At 48.2% G+C, this 17,575-nt stretch overlaps 1 long non-coding RNA gene across 4 annotated transcripts; it reads left to right on the plus strand.

The window, feature by feature from the left end:
* The first annotated feature begins 3,817 nt into the window (after positions 1-3,817).
* LOC119353719 lies at positions 3,818-6,223 on the plus strand. 4 transcript variants are annotated; one of them, XR_005170523.1, is made up of 5 exons: positions 3,818-4,273; positions 4,353-4,420; positions 4,571-4,698; positions 5,201-5,342; positions 5,959-6,223. It is a non-coding gene; the product is annotated as an uncharacterized LOC119353719 (long non-coding RNA). The 4 variants fall into 4 exon arrangements; XR_005170536.1 differs by having other exon boundaries at positions 4,368-4,420; XR_005170531.1 differs by lacking the exon at positions 4,353-4,420.
* Positions 6,224-17,575: the final 11,352 nt, after the last annotated feature.

A 17,575-nucleotide genomic window follows, 5' to 3' on the forward strand; every position in this document is an offset into this window, starting at 1 on the left:
GAAACACCTAAAGGCCCTAAGATCTCTACTATTCACCATAATTTGTTTTCTGACCATCCAGGCGAATTGGCTCACCTCGCTATGGAATTAGGAGAAGTCAGTTACTTGATCTGACTGTTTAAAGTTCCACGGTTTTTCAATATATGTTAGCTCTGTTCAGCGATCTAAAAGACTATCAGGATACACAAATTCGGTATGCAGTATGAAAGTACATCTTGTTCTATGTTCTTGGGCACGTAATAAGCTTAGGAAAAACACTGCCAAGCTTGCGACAGTAATACTGTGAGTATCCAAGATAACTTCAGGCAAAGTGTACAGAGGCTGCAGCTGAAGCCGGACTTTGAAGGTTGCAAGTTGGTGGATCATCAGTTATTATCAGGTTCAACACCTTTGCCATGTAATACTGTGGCGACATTGTCTCTTATTTATAATTGTGCACTCAAGTTTCTGTTGGAACAATCACTGGAAACGATGGTAGACTTTGTCTCACATGTGCTGCTCACTGATGGGAAGTAGACTGAAGTGAATGGTGCTAGAGAAGAAGGGGTGGCCAGGAAAGTACACCAGTGATGCCCTGCAAGGCGAGCAGAAGAAAGCTAAGGAGATGCTCCGTGTAATCCCTAAGAAGCAAAAAGGGAGCAAAAGAACAGGTCCGTTTCAAGGGTAAAAATTTTGTAATCCCTAATTGTGCTTTTGTGAAAGTCTGTGGATCAGTTTGATGCTGGACACGATTAATTTACTAATTATTGTTGGTGCCTGTAGAAGAAATTTTGGATTAGGCACATTGTGGTTTCCTAATAGGAACTGAAATTATGTCCAGAAAAAGAGGAGAACTAATTACAGCAGAACTGGCAGTTCCTTGTGTTTGATTCCTTATAGATGGACGTTGGATACAAGAGTAGCCGCTGCAAGCAGATGTGCCACGAAGAAATTGTAGTAGAAGGGCGATGCGAGCTACTGAGTGTTGAATTTAAACTTGGGTTGGATAACCAAAAACTTAATCAGAAAATTGGGTCAAACGCCTCTGCACCAGCATGGCGGCCGCCGTCGCGGCGCTAGTCGTCTGCTCTATCCTTATCCCCCTTGCCTTCCTCGGTCTCCACGGTACCGGTAAACATACAAGAGTTTCTTCCTATTTTCTACTTGCGTACCAGTCTGTTCTTAACCATGTTACTATGTGCTCCAACTTCATGATTGAAAAGTCAGACTGGAATTTAATCAGAGCAAAGCAGGACCAAATTGCTTTTCTATTCGGTGTGGATGATCACTATGGTCCGTTGAATCACTTGGAAGAGGTGAATAGATCTCATTCATTATTTCAATAACATTACTCAGATTATGCTCTAGCTTTGCTCATATTATTTTTTCTTGGAGTGTTAAATTACAGATCTCAAAGCATGCCCCGGGGGTTGCCTTGTCGATCGAGAAAGAAGGCCACGCACACGGCTACTGTTGCATGCAGGCTGGATCCTTCTGGTTTGCTGACTACATCGTGAACTTGATTAAAAACCAAATGCTAATGTTAGGTAAAATCTCCTGTCTCTTTTCCATGTATTGCGAATTATAGTATTATGATTTCCTTCTTGTGAGTTTCGAGCAAGCTGCTATATCCAATTATATACCTATTGCCTATATATTCTCCTATCACACTACTTTTCCTCCTCAAATGCCGGAGTGAACATTTATCTGTTAGAAGCTTATCTACTACCATCAGACCTGACACCTAAGCCCACAATCACCGTTGTGCCACCTTGCCCATGGTGTCTTCATGAGAGGCTAGGAATTTATGTTCTAATATGATTTATTTCATTTGTAGCCAGGCAAGATGCCAACATTTTGGGTGCCTAGCACACTGTCCAGGTTGTAACCGAGCCCTCTGAATTTGTACAGGTTTCTTCAGACCATTGTAGGCTACTTCATCTCTTCACTACATAGTTTATCATATTTTTTTGGTCTTCAAGCATATACAACAGTTTCCATTGCACTGCTATAAATAGCTTTATGCCATTTTTTCGTAATTTTAGTGTGACAATTTTGATCAAAATTTCTTCAGCTGACTATTTCCCTGTGCTTTTTAGGGCTTGTTCGGTTAATCCTCTTGCTAAGAGGATTGGGGCGGGTAGATTGGGAGGATTGGGACATATTTTGACTTACAAGGGGCTTAAATCCCCCTCAAACCCCTTAAATTTTCTCGGAACCACACTCAACCGAACAAGGCCTTGGTGAGTTTTGGTGGAAGGCCAGCATTGTGCCAAAAATTTCAAAGAACGAAATGTTTCAGATCATATGAAGTTGATTGATCATATGAAATGTGCCAGAAGTATAATATATTTATCGTACAATTTTAAGGCTGTCAATTAGCATAATAAATAGACATGGCAAAGCTTATTCCAAATATCATTGGGCATTTGCCCCCAACAAGTAACTGGTTACGCTGGGCATTTTTAATTCTTTTACCCCTTCCCAGTTCATTGTCATGGTATTATGTTGATGTACTCTCATAATCTGCATTAATGTTAATACTTCAGAACTGTTCATAATTCACTTTGGTTGGTTGTTTCTTCATGGCAGTCATGTTTGTTATGCTTCATACATGTTACAAATACATGTATGATCATAGCTGACCAAATTTATTTAATAGGTAACGTGTGATCAAAATGGTGTTAGCAAGGGGTCTGGTGTTGTTGCATTGTTCTACCTATGAGGAAGCATCTCAACGCTGAGCTGTGTCGATGTCTCACAGAGTATCGTGCTGGCCAATATGTAGAGGATGGTAACAGCGTACAAACACCATCCATTTATCCGTGATCTTTCCTAGAGATTCACATGATTTTTTTTTCACTTTGTGCTGTTGTAAGTTTCAGTTTTCCTATGACACACATTCTAATAATTTACTCTCACAAGACCCTAATTGATGCGTTTGTACCAGCTGATACATGTCGTTTTCCTGTTTTCTTGGTGCCTAAAAGATTGTATATGCAAATATCCTATTCGTTTCGAAGAAACTGAAAACCCTGTTCATCTCAGCTTTTTGATCGGCTGGAAGTTTTCAGATATACGTCTTACCAATTGCTAAGTAATATTCAATATTTATCCCAACAAAAACTGAAAACCCTGTTCATCTCAGCTTTTTGTACATATGAGCTGTACATTTCCTTGCTATTACTGTTGTTTAGCATCACTTTTCTTCTCACCCTTCCTTGCAGTATTTTCTTTCTGTTTATTAGTTGGAAAATTAGCAGCAAAGATGCTTCTGGATGCCATGTTGCAACAGCTTAACCTTCCAAATGTTGTTTAGGTTGTGCAAACGATAAGCTTAAGCTGTTGCAAAGAAAGGAGACAAGCAGGAGGAATAGAGATTCTCGCGAGCACACTCGCGGACTGCCTTCCGAACTTACTAAACTAGCTTATGCATTTTCATTTCTAGCGCATAGTTACACTACCAGAAACCGTACTTTTCCTGTGAGTGTACTATTTTACTGTGAGGCCCGAAGCCCCTCACAGGAATAACAATTTTCCTGCCAGGCAAATTTTCACTCTCAGGAAAATATTGTATTTTCCTGTAGGTCTTGTTGAGCCCCTCAGGAAAATATGTTTTCCTGTGTTGTCCAGCCCACGGGGAAAAGTATTTTGAGCCCAGTCCACCGTCGCACCACCGCGAAACAGGCCTGGGGCTGAAAATTCTTAGTTCGCGCGGTTTTTTTTTCCTTTTGGCGCATCAAGCCAAACTTATTCGCGCCAGCTTATATTATCCTGTGTTGTATGGGCCTACAGCAAAATATACATAGAGAGATAAGGATAATACCCTAGAAAAATTCCCCACTTCTCCTCTTTCCCCATCTCGTCTCCTCCGCGGCCGCCGCTTCCGCAGCCGCATTCCTCCGACTTCCTCGCCACAGCCGCCACCGTTATCGACAGGGAACTCGTTCCAGCGTTGCTCGCCATCAGCTCATCCAATCTCCAGCCCCGCTCATCGCCCAGCTCCTCCACCGCTGCCCTGAGTCAACCTTCGTCCGCCATCCCAGATCTCCTTCCATACCGAACCACCACACCGTCGCTCTGCCTCCACCTCCCTCTGCCGCCGCATCCCACTAACCTTGGACCACCCCAACAGGGCTGCCCTGTACGCGTTGCCTGCTCCCCGTGCTCCATGATCCAGATCCGGGTCACTCTCCCGTCGCACGTCCAGCAAGCCACCCGCTACTCCTCCAACATGACACCAGCAGGCTCCTCCACTCCCTTTCGTCCAAATCACCTGATCCGTTTTACTGTGGTAAGTCTCAATCTGGGTCATCCAAAAACAGCAGTCAGGATCTTATTTATTCATACAAATTTATGTATAATTAATCTAGGTCTTTGGGCGGCAGGATCTTGATTTACTTTTTAGCGTGGCTCATTGCTTGAAAGATTAGCCGTATGGGTGAGAAAATAAGGGCCCTTTGCATTTGTTTGGAGTGTATTGATTCATTCAGTTTTCATTTTGCAAGAAAGAGCTTTGTTTTCTCTCGTATCTAAATTTTTAGATGCTACTGTTAGGTGTACTATCAGTACTCTCATTTATTGTTGCTAGTTATGTGCTTTCAGGAACTCTTCGAGAATTAAGGAACTCTCTGCTTTTGTCGAAACTCTCGGCCTTGTTGTCTCCTCTGCCTGTTCTCTGCTTTGAGGAACCTGAAGATGTTGTTGGAGAAAAGCAAGGTACATGCTTGCTGAACTGATTTATAGCATAGAAATCTGAATGTTGTGTGTTTATATTCGCTTGCTAGTGTCTTGTAGTTGACCTAGGCAGATGCCACAACCTGAGGCTTGATTGCTTGCTTTTGTGTTTTATATCTCCTATCTTATCAATGAATATGCAACACAGTTTTTATTGTCCGAAAAAAGAGAGGCACTTTTCAACTTGAGATGGTTGCACCCTCCAAACGAATTAACTTCATGCAATTTGCTTGTTTCAAAAGAACACAAGGCGATTTTGCTTCTGGAACTCAGCACACTAACTTGCTCCATAGGTTATTATTGTTGTAGATTAGAACTAGAAACTGAAAATAATATCCTTGATGGAAGTGATGACTGTTTGGCATTTTTTTTCTTAATTACTTGCTATCTATGTCTTTCGGCTATCTACGAAGTTATTGATTACACTATGAGATTGATGCCTCATGAGTGTGTATATGAAGTAATTCTTTCCTGCTTGTTTTAGGCGTAAAAAGGGTAAGGCGTCATGGACTAGTGGTAAAACATGCTTTCTGGTACCAATGATGAAAGAGTGTGGATGCAGCAAAGTTATGTGGTCAAAATTGATGGACAAAGAAGTTGCAGCATGCAATCAAAACCTATCTCAGGTACCTCTCACACTAAGGCGGTGTATATGCTTGTCTTGATGTGGTGATTATCTCACAAATACTTAGGTGTGTTGGTTCTTACCTTATTATTTGCTATTCCCATCATTTATTTAATGCATTACTTATTGACGATGAGGGGAGTACAAAGAAGGCCGAGACCTCATTAAGAATGCCTCCTAATGGATGTAAGGTCGAACTTAAAGCTACTGGTGCATTTTTAGTGTTAATTACTCCTATTCTTTCCCCCTAAAAGCACTACACTATAGTATAACATCCAAGGAATATTGTGCTGCCATATGCCATATCTCAAATTTACAAACAAAATACTGAGTGTGCATTCTTTTTTCTTCCGTATTTCTTGATTGGCCTAAGTGTTTTTCTCAATGAAGTGTCATGGTATTTAAATTGTCATCAAGCAGAGTAGATTATGTTCTTAATCACCTTAATACACAATGTTCTCATGCTAACAGCAATGAGAGCATCAATGTTGTAGGTATGGACCATAGTATGCACACTATAATGCAACTTCTATTGATTCAGATATCTACCTGATGTTGCTCATCTTCTCTTGACTTTTCAATATTAGTTCTCCCTAATGTTGTACCTGAATTCGCAGGGAAACAGCTATGCATCTCATGTTAGTTTGGAGGATGGTGCTATGGACAACCACAACAATGGCAACACTGTATGCAACATTGATGGTGAGAACATCGGTGGTAGTCTAGATGACTTAGAAACTTATGAACTGATGAATGTAGGTGATGGATGGAAATTTACAGTGGTGGTGCCAATGTATTTGTACAACTGTTATGTTATTGCCTTTGAGCAAGTAAACTCTTCACTTGTCAAGTGCAAAATGTCAGATCATCGTTTGCTCTCTATATATGTATATGTGTGTTGTATGTATACTGATCTCGGATGCATGCACATAGGTATGATATGGATACCATGCAAATTCTATTTTCATTTATCCTGGGTGTTTACCCATAAGGAAAATGCATGTTTCCCTGTCGGCTGGCTGTCACAAAAGGTCTGCTTCTAAACCTGACGCATCAAGATTTTCCTGAGAGTAGCCGACAGGAACAGCCGCCAGGAAAATAATTCCTGTCGGTTAACCGTCAGGCATTAGAGGATTTCCCTGTCGTTTTAATCCTGACGGATTTTGCCTGTCGGCTGACCGACAGGAAATAGTTTCCTGACGGTAATCTGAATTTTCCTGTGGGTTTCTGGCCGTCGGGAAAAGTGCAGTTTCTGGTGGTGTTAGTTTCACTGGAGGATCAACACCTGAAAATAATGATCTGAACATACTCTCTTGCAAGTAAGCTATGTTGCAGAACAGCTTCACGATATGACTTTGCAATCAGAATACATTCTGCAAAAAATAAACATGTACCATTGGGGCATATACCTACTGGCAGCAAATACAGAACTCATGCAATGCATCTCTACTAATATAGCTTGCTTTATAAAGCCTCGCCAATGTATGCTATAATCAAGTGATCTTAATACTTTCTTTAAGCTATGAAGCTACCATGTAATGGATTATAAGTATTTGCTAAGTTGGTTTTGAATCAATCTTATATGCATGGGCGCAACTCACTTTTGCTAAGTTGGTTCTAAATCAATCTTATATGTAATAGATTATAAGTGATCTCAATAATTTCTTTTAAGCTATGAAGCTATGTATGCTATAAGACTTGGCTCGCTCTCGCTTTTTGCGCCATGGGCGCAACTGGTAATCTAGTAAGGATAAAAAAGGAAGAGATATGGTGCTCGAGACTCGTCTACCTTGTATTTGGGTTATACCTTAGCCGCCACTGTTCGTTGGTCAGGCAAGGCATTCCACTTTGAGTGATAAATCCTAGTTAATTTCCTTGCCATGTCTTGAATTCAGTCTACCGTTCAACTTTTCTTTTGCGAGAAAAAATAACGATCTATGTATCAACTGTCAATGCAGTAAAAAGAACACTAGACGTAAAAATTGTATCCAGGTCCATAGATCATCTAGTGACGACTACAATCACTAGAGCGAGCCGAAGGAACACCGCCGTCATCGCCCCTCCATCATCGGAGCCGGGCAAACCTTGTTATAGTAGACAGTCGAAAAATCGTCATGGTAAGTCCCAAAAGGTACAACGCCCCAGAATAGCAGCCGTCGCCGACGAAGAGAAGTGTAGACCGGAAGGATCTAACCTGAAGACACATGAACACATACGGACGATGACCGGATCCATGTGGATCTAACGTTCATCTCTGATTTGTTCCCACGGTAAACTGAACTAGCTAGGACATGGCATCAACCACAGTTCAATGATGAGGCGACGGACAATGCGGCTGACCGGCCACCACGCGGCCGAGACAAAGCGGCACCTCCAGCCGAACACCAGCCCGCGCTACCTCATCGTAAAAACGGGAATACAACAGCTCGGGGATACACATATGACATGCGACAGGACTTGGAAAACAGAGCAAGCCTGACCAGATCGATCTACGGGACGCGGGGGCGTGCCCTGACGCGCGATGACGGCCACCAGGCCGTACATGACAAACATAACCACGTCCGGGCAGAAAAACGTAGACGAACTCCATCCGAGCTAAGTCACGACCTGGCTCGATATAGAGGCGCCGCACACCCTCTTTGCTTCACTAACGAAGTAATGGGACACGAATTCCCAGAAGGGTTTAAACCCGTGAACATCGAATCATATGATGGCTCAACAGACCCCACGGTATGGATTGAGGATTTTCTTCTCCATATTCACATGGCCCGCGGTGATGATCTTCACGCCATCAAATACCTCCCACTCAAACTCAAGGGACCAGTCAGGTACTGGTTGAATAGTCTGCCCGAAAAGTCCATCGATAGCTGGGAGGACTTGGAGGATGCCTTCCTCGACAACTTTCAAGGCACATACGTCTGACCTCCGGATGCCGACGACTTAAGTCACGTAATTCAACAGCCCGGAGAGTCAGCCAGGAAATTCTAGAGTAGGTTCTTAACTAAAAGAACCAGATCGTCGACTGTCCGGATGCTTAAGCCCTAGCGGCCTTTAAACATAGCATCCGTGACGAATGGCTCGCCCGACATCTCGGCCAAGAAAAGCCGAAGTCAATGTCGGCCCTTACGGCACTCATGACCCGCTTGTGTGCGGAAAATATAGTTGGCTAGCCCGTAGCAACAACAACACAAGCGAACCTGGCACTTCTGAAGCAAAAACAGCAACGGCAAGCCCCGACGCAATAGACATAAGCGTCGAAACAATGGCGACAACGCCGAAGACACGGTTGTCAACGCCAGTGGCTTTAAGTTTGCTCAGCAAGAGAAGCCATTTAAAAGAAACAATCCGGACCTGTCCAGTTTGGACCGCATACTCGATCGTCCATGTCAAATCCACGACACTCCTGATAAATCAGCCAATCATACCAATAGAGAATGTTGGATCTTCAAACAGGCCGGCAAGTTAAATGTCGAGAAGAAAGAGAAGGCGTCGCAAAGCGATGACGATGACAAGGAGCCCCGGCCACCGAACACAGGGGGACAGAAGAAGCCCCCCCCCCAAGTTAAAACGGTAAACATAATATATGCTACCTGAGGGAGTCCTGATTAGGGGGTGTCCGGATAGCCGGACTATAACCTTTGGCCGGACTCCTGGACTATGAAGATACAAGATTGAAGACTTCGTCCCGTGTCCGGATGGGACTTTCTTTGGCGTGGAAGGCAAGCTTGACGATACGAATATGTAGATCTCCTCCCATTGCAATCGACTCTGTGTAACCCTATCCCTCTCTGGTGTCTATATAAACCGGAGGGTTTTAGTCCGTAGGACGAACAACAATCATACCATAGGCTAGCTTCTAGGGTTTAGCCTCTCTGATCTCGTGGTAGATCTACTCTTGTACTACCCATATCATCAATATTAATCAAGCAGGAGTAGGGTTTTACCTCCATCGAGAGGGCCCGAACCTGGGTAAAAACATCGTGTCCCTAGTCTCCTGTTACCATCCACCTAGACGCACAGTTTGGGACCCCCTACCCGAGATCCGCCGGTTTTGACACCGAGATTGGTGCTTTCATTGAGAGTTCCTCTGTGTCGTCATATTTAGGCCCGATGGCTCCCCCGACCATCAACAACGATGCAGTCCAGGGTGAGACTTTTCTCCCCGGACAGATCTTCGTATTCGGCGGCTTTGCACTGCGGGCCAATTCGCTTGGCCATCTGGAGCAGATCGAAAGCTACGCCCCTGGCCATTAGGTCAGATTTGGAAGTTTGAACTACACGGCTGACGTCCACGGAGACTTGATCTTCGACGGGTTCGAGCCACAACCGAGGGCGCCGCACTATTACGATGGGCATGATCTAGCTCTGCCGCCGAACAGCGCCCTGGAGGCTGCACCCGTGTCCGCTCCGACCCTTAGCTCGGAGCCGACTGCGCCAATCGAGGACGGTTGGCTGGACACCGCCTCGGGGTCTGCAATCTCTACAGCGATCGAGCCGAACACCAGCCTTGTCCTCTGTGAAGCTCGTGACTCCAAGGTGCCAGACTCCTCTCCGGACTCCGAACCTTCCGCGCCCCTGCCGATCGAATCCGATTGGGCGCCGATCATGGAGTTCGCCGCCGCGGACATCTTTCAGCACTCGCCCTTCGGCGACATTCTGAATTCACTAAAGTCTCTCTCTTTATCAGGAGAGCCCTGGCCGGACTATGGTCAGCAAGGTTGGGATGCGGACGATGAAGAAATTCAAAGCCCACCCACCACCCACTTCGTAGCCACTGTCGATGATTTAACCGACATACTCGACTTCGACTCCAAAGACATCGACGGTATGGACGCCTATGCAGGAGACGACCAAGAACCAGCGCCTATAGGGCACTGGAAGGCCACCTCGTCGTATGACATATACATGGTGGACACCCCAAAAGAAGGGAACGACAATGGAACAACGGAGGATGACCCCTCCAAGAAGCAGCCTAAGCGCTGGCATCAGCGGCGCCGCTCTAAATCCCGCCAAAGCAAAAACGGCGATTCCGGCACGGGAGATAATAACACCCCAGACAGTGCCGAAGACAACCCCCTCCAGCAGAATTCAGCACAGGAGGATGGAGAAGCCAGCCCTCACGAGAGAGCGGCAGACAGAGAGGTAGAGGACGATAATAACATGCCTCCCTCCGAAGACGAGGCAAGCCTCGACGACGACGAATTTGTCGTGCCTGAGGATCCCGTCGAACAAGAGCATTTCAAATGCAGGCTTATAGCCAGGGCGAGCAGCCTCAAGAAAAAACAGCAATAGCTTAGAGCTGACCAAGACTTGCTAGCCGACAGATGGACTGAAGTCCTTGCGGCCGAAGAGTACGAACTCGAACGCCCCTCCAAGAGCTACCCAAAGCGCAGGCTGCTACCCCGATTAGAGGAGGAAGCACCTAAACCTACATCACCAGCGCACGACGCAGCCGACCGGCCACCTCGTGGCCGCGACAGAGAGGCCTCTCGGCCCTCCACTCAAGCCGCACCCCAGCGTCGCTCAAAAAAATACCAAGGCACGGGGAAATGCGCCAGACCTGCGAGATATATTGGAGGACAAGGCAAGGCGAACAAGATTGATCTACGGATCGAGTGGGCGCCCCGCGACATGTGACGATAACCGTCATGCCGGATATGGCAATTCCGGCCGGGCCGAACACAGTAGACAAAGCTCATTTGAGCTACGTCGTGATATAGCCCAGTACAGAGGCGCCGCACACCCACTATGCTTCACAGATAAAGTAATGGATCATCAAATCCCTGAGGGTTTCAAACCCGTAAACATCGAATCATACGATGGCACAACAGATCCTGCGGTATGGATCGAGGATTATCTCCTTCATATCCACATGGCCCGCGGTGATGATCTACACGCCATCAAATACCTCCAACTCAAGCTTAAAGGACCAGCTCGGCATTGGCTTAACAACTTGCCAGCAGAGTCAATTGGTTGTTGGGAGGACCTGGAAGCTGCATTCCTCGACAATTTCCAAGGCACCTATGTGCGACCACCAGACGCCGATGACCTAAGCCACATAATTCAGCAGCCAGAGGAATCGGCCAGACAATTCTGGACACGGTTCCTAACTAAGAAAAATCAAATAGTCGACTGTCCAGACGCAGAGGCCCTCGCAGCCTTCAAGCATAACATCCGTAACGAGTGGCTTGCCCGGCACCTAGGACAGGAAAAGCCGAAATCCATGGCAGCCCTCACAACACTCATGACCCGCTTTTGCGCGGGAGAAGACAGCTGGCTAGCTCGTAGTAATAACATGACCAAGAGCCCAGGTAATTCGGATACCAAGGACAGCAATGGTAGGTTGCGTCACAACAAGCACAAGCACCGCATTAACGGCGACAATGTTGAGGATACGACAGTTAATGCCGGATTCAGAGGCTCTAAACCCTGTCAGCGGAAAAAGCCATTTAAAAGAAATACTTTGGGCCCGTCCAGTTTGGACCGAATACTCGATCGCTCGTGCCAGATACACGGCACCCCCGAAAAACCAGCCAATCACACCAACAGGGATTGTTGGGTGTTCAAGCAGGCAGGCAAGTTAAATGCCGAAGACAGAGACAAGGGGCTGCATAGCGATGACGAGGAGGAGCCCCGGCCGCCGAACAATAGGGAACAGAAGGGCTTCCCCCCACAAGTGCGGACGGTGAACATGATATACGCAACCCACATACCCAAAAGGGAGAGGAAGCGTGCACTCAGGGATGTATATGCGTTGGAGCCAGTCGCCCCAAAGTTCAACCCATGGTCCTCCTGCCCGATCACTTTTGATCGAAGGGACCACCCCACTAGCATCCGCCATGGTGGATTCGCCGCATTAGTTCTAGACCCAATCATTGATGGATTTCACCTCACTAGAGTCCTTATGGACGGCGGCAGCAGCCTGAACCTGCTTTATCAGGATACAGTGCGAAAAATGGGCATATATCCCTCAAGGATCAAACCCACAAAGACGACCTTTAAAGGCGTCATACCAGGTGTAGAGGCCAACTGTACAGGCTCAGTTACACTTGAGGTGGTCTTCGGATCCCCGGATAATTTCCGAAGCGAGGAGTTAATCTTCGACATAGTCCCGTTTCGCAGTGGCTATCACACACTGCTCGGACGAACCGCATTTGCAAAGTTCAATGCGGTGTCGCACTACGCATACCTCAAGCTCAAGATGCCAGGCCCTCGAGGAGTCATTACGGTCAATGGAAACACCGAACGCTCTCTCCGAACGGAGGAGCATACGGCGGCCCTCGCGGCGGAAGTACAAAGTAGCCTCTCAAGGCAATTCTCCAGTCCGGCTATTAAACGTCCGGACACTGTCAAGCGCGCCCGGAGTAACCTACAACAAGACCGCCTGGCTCGTTCCGAGCAAGCGTAGCAATGCAGCCCCAACCCCAGCCCTCGCAAAATCGCGAAACCAGTACTACGTATACATAATTATGCTCTGGAAATACCATGGGCATAAGGGAAGGGGCACAACCACGGCACGCCCAAATGCGGCTCAATCGCACTAGGGGCTCCCGATTTTGTCATTTCTTTTTTCTTACTTTCATGACTCCACTCTCCGGAAGGCCTGTCCGGCAGTACAATCGCCGAACACACGATGCAACAGCCAGTGAGGCAGAAAGCTATGACGAATGTCCAGGTGGTCTCTATAACGAGCATTATACTTGTTTCACATATCATCCCGCAGCTCGCCCCTGGAGGGGGACATGTCACATAGTCCCATCTCTTGCTTATCGCACTATTTGTATCGTTCTGCTTTTACCGCAGCTTTTTGAATAAACAATACATAGCTTTTGTCTATTATTGCATTCCTTTTTGTGTAAATATGTTCAGTTATGACATTATGCCACCGTACACTTTGGTACGGCCAATACACCAGGGGCTTAAGTACCCCAGAATATGGTGTGAGAAGTCCGAACACTCTCATGAGTGCGGCACCCCGAACTTATAGAATTATGTGCATCGGCTCCGAATCATGTCTTGGGTCAATATTTGGGTTTGCCCGGCTCCCATGTTGTGGTACCTTACGTTCCGTTATATCGGCTAAGGTAGCGCTGGGAGAACTACTGCGATTGTGCCCCGGTTGAGCTGGGTTAAGCACCTCAGTAGAGAAAGCTAAAACTGACCGTCATGATAGGGTGAGAGCTGGTCAATGTTCGAGAGGTTTCGAGTCCCTAAAGACTTATGCCGCTTAGAGCGAGGAGTCGGCTTTGTCCGGCCTAGGCGTGGATAGCGCCCCGAACTCGGTCTTCCGAATACTAGGGGCTTCACCGAAATTTAAAATTATAGAATTCTATGGCTAAGTGAGAGTGATAAAGCATTATAGTCCGATTGCCTTGTTCGTTGTGCTGAGCCCCTCCCTAGAAGGTCCCAAGAATGGGAACAAGAGCACTCAGATTTATCCCGAACACCCCAGCACTCGTGGCATGGGGGCAAAAGTTGATGACTCGCCATCTCTCAGATTTAATAAACGGCCGCACAGAAGGTAATATTTTAAATTCAGAAAGTGTTGCTTAGCGCATATGAACAAGTTTTCAGCGCACAGGATAACACGAGCGAGTTTACTCAAAAAGTACATCCTTGGAACATTCATCCGCCACAAGGCGGGCACCCTTCAGGACGCCCTCATAATACACCTCGGGCTTGCGATGCTCCTTGCCCTGCGGTGGCCCATCTGTCACCAGCTTCTTAGCATCCATCTTGCCCCAGTGCACTTTAACACGGGCAAGGGCCCTACGGGCACCTTCGATGCATACGGAGCGCTTGATGACTTCAAGGCGTGGACAGGCATCCGCCAGCCGCCTCACCAGCCCAAAGTAGCTCCCAGGCATGACCTCCCCAGGCCATAGCAGGACTATAAGGCCCTTCATGGCCTGTTCGGCCACCTTATGGAGCTCGACCAGCTGCTTCAGCTGGTCGCTCAAGGGCACCGGGTGTCCGGCCTCAGCATACTGAGACCAGAACACCTTCTCCATCGAGCTCCCCTCCTCGGCCCGGTAGTATGCGGCAGCGTTGGACACACTGCAGGGCAGATTTGCGAATGCTCCTGGACAGCTCCGGACTCGGGTAAGTAACAAATAATTCACTTTCACGTGCTTGCTTTGCATAAAGAATGCCTTACCCGCCGCTATCTTCTTTATCGCCTCAATTTCCTGGAGGGCTTTTTGGGCTTCGGCCTTGGCAGATTTGGCACTCTCAAGGGCCGAGGCAAGCTTGGACTCTCGAGTCTCTGAGTCAAGCTCCAAACTCTCGTGTTTTTTCACGAGAGCCTGGAGTTCTTGCTGCACCTGCGCCACCCGCGCCTCCTGCTTTTCTCGCTCGATGCACTCCACGGCCGCATTGTCTTCGGCCTTGGACGGCGCTTTCTTCAGGGTTGCCACCTGGGTTGTGGCCCCTGTAATACTCACGTTGGTCCTGTCATTTTTTGCAACCGCATCTTTTTTATATACTTACATAAGGTATTAGTTACCTTCCTTGTCCTCGAGCTGCTTCTTGTCAAGGCCGAGCTCATTCTCGGACCGCTCGAGGCGCTGCTTCAATGCATCGACCTCCGCAGTCAGTGCGGCAGAGGTCAGCAGCGCATCCTGCATTCCCATATTGACATACTTATGTTAGACTCCTGCGTATATCTTTTAGATCCTCAGTTCGGCTTTTCTTTCCGAACACCAAACTGAGCATCAGGGGCTACTGTCTATGCGGTAATATTTTTACATATCTTAAATACATACCTCAAAGCCTGTTAGAAGGCTGGCACAGGCTTCAGTCAGCCCGCTCTTGGCGGACTGAACCTTTTGGATCACCACACTCATAATAGTGCGGTGCTCCTCGTCGATGGAGGCACCGTTAAGCACCTCCAGCAAATTATCCGGTGCCTCCGGTTGGACTGAGGTCACCGGCGTCGTAGGCTTGCCCTTCTTACTAGGGGGCCGCCTGCCGGACTCCAGAACCATTGAAGGTTCCGGTGCGGTGTCCGGCCCGGGGCCAGACTTGGAGCCCTTGGGGGTTTTGTCCCCTTTGCGCCTGGAGTCCGGGAGGTCGCCTCCTCCTGGCTTGGACCCTTTTGGGACTCCACCTCGCCATTGTCCGTAGGGCGAGGGGAGGTAGCGGTCGGAAGCGAATTCAGATCCGACGAATCCAGGGAGCCGCTCGACGAAGCGTCAAGCCGGGCCTTGGGTGGACTGCATGATTATATTCAGCGTCAGAAGATACTGTGCAACAAAGGAACGCCATGAGTCATTCTGGTATCCAAACACTTACGATTTCGCCAAGGGCTTGGCCCTATGCGGCCACCCCTCTTCGTCGTCGTCGGCATTGGTGGAGTAGTCCGGAAGGAAGGTCCTTCCTTTCTTGGACCCTCCGGCCTCCCCCGTTGGGGCGACCTTCCTTTTCTTCTCTCCCCCAGCTGGGGGAGAGACCTCTCTTTCCTCCTCCTTGTTTTGGTGGGAGGAGTCCGCCTTGGAGTCATCGGACGATGAGTCCGACACCACCAGGCGCCGGGTACTCTTTCGAGTTCCCGTGGCTTTCTTCTTGGCCTTCTTCTCCGGCACCACATAGGGGTCCGGAACCAGCAGCCCCGTCAAGCGGGCGTCCGCTGGGTTTTCGGGCAAGGGAGCCGGACAGCTGATCTGCCCGGACTTCTCCTGCCAATCCTGTCAAAGGTAAGGGAGTTTAGATCCCGCATGGAGTCAAACTATGAAAGACAAATATCCTGTAAGAGGTAAAAACAGCTTACCGCGTTGGCTTGACGCTGCGTGCTAAATCCGCGATCCTCGGTAGCGGATGTGGGAGCCTCGGCGCCCTTGAACAGCACCTTCCAGGCATCTTCGTACGTAGTGTCGAAGAGCCTGCTCAGGGTTCGGTGTTGTGCCGGATTAAACTCCCACAAGCTGAAAGCCCGTTGTTGGCACGGGAGGATCCAGCAGATGAGCATGACCTGGACTACGTTGACAAGTTTGAGCTTCTTGCTCACCAGGCTTTGGATGCATGTTTGGAGTCTGGTCAGCTCTCCTTTTTTGCCCCACGCCAGGCCCTTCTCTTTCCAGGAGGTGAGCCGTGTGGGGATGCCAGATCGGAATTTGGGGGCCGCTGCCCATTCAGGGTCTCTATGAAGGAGCCCTCGAGCCATAGGACGTTGGGCATCTTGCCCACCATGGCACCTCCGCACTCCGTTTGGCGGCCGCCCACTACCTTCGGCTTGACATTGAATGTCTTCAGCCATAAGCCGAAGTGGGGCTGGATGCAGAGGAAGGCCTCGCACACGACGATGAACGCCGAGATGTTGAGGATGAAGTTCGGGGCCAGATCGTGGAAATCTAGGCCGTAGTAGAACATGAGCCCCCGGACAAATAAGTAAAGTGGGAAACCTAGTCCGCGGAGGAAATGGGTGAGGAACACCACCCTCTCATGGGGCCTGGGGGTGGGGATGAGCTGCCCCTCTTCTGTGAGCCGGTGCGCGATGTCTTTGGACAAGTATCCGGCCTCCCTCAACTTTTTGATGTGTCCCTCCGTGACGGAGGAGACCATCCACTTGCCTCCCACTCCGGACATGGTTGGAGAAGGTTGAGGTGGGGTGTGCGGACTTGGGCGCTGGAGCTCGAGTGCGTGAAAATGGATAAGCAAAGGAGGAAGAAGGCGTAGATGAAAAAGGTGGATCCTTATCCCCTTATATGGGCGGACGAAACTATGTGCCCCCACCAGCCTGGTAAAACTCGCTTATCTCCCAAGCGCCGTAATTAATGGCACGGTTGGGTTACCCACGCCCGTATTGATGAGAATCTCGGAATAAGGGGACACGATCTCTGCTTCGACAAGATGTGCCAAGGAAACCACCTCGCTAAGTGTGCTGAGGTGGGACAGTAAAAACGATTCGAATAAAGGCTTGGCCGTGGTGTGATGCCACGCTGCGGAATACGTCAGCAGGTTGGATTTGTGTAAATATTATTCTCTCTACGGTGGTATGTGAAACTTATTTTGCAGAGCCGGACACTATCCTTGTGTTCAAAATCTTCTATGAAGTATTCGGAGGAGGAACCCGCCTTGCAATGCCGAAGACAATCTGCGCGCCGGACTCGTCGTCATTGAAGCCTGGTTCAGGGGCTACTGAGGGAGTCCTGGATTAGGGGGTGTCTGGATAGCCGGACTATAACCTTTGGCTGGACTCCTGGACTATGAAGATACAAGATTGAAGACTTCGTCCCA

Source organism: Triticum dicoccoides, chromosome 1A, assembly GCF_002162155.2.
Source record: "Triticum dicoccoides isolate Atlit2015 ecotype Zavitan chromosome 1A, WEW_v2.0, whole genome shotgun sequence".
NCBI classification, from domain to species: Eukaryota; Viridiplantae; Streptophyta; class Magnoliopsida; order Poales; family Poaceae; genus Triticum; species Triticum dicoccoides.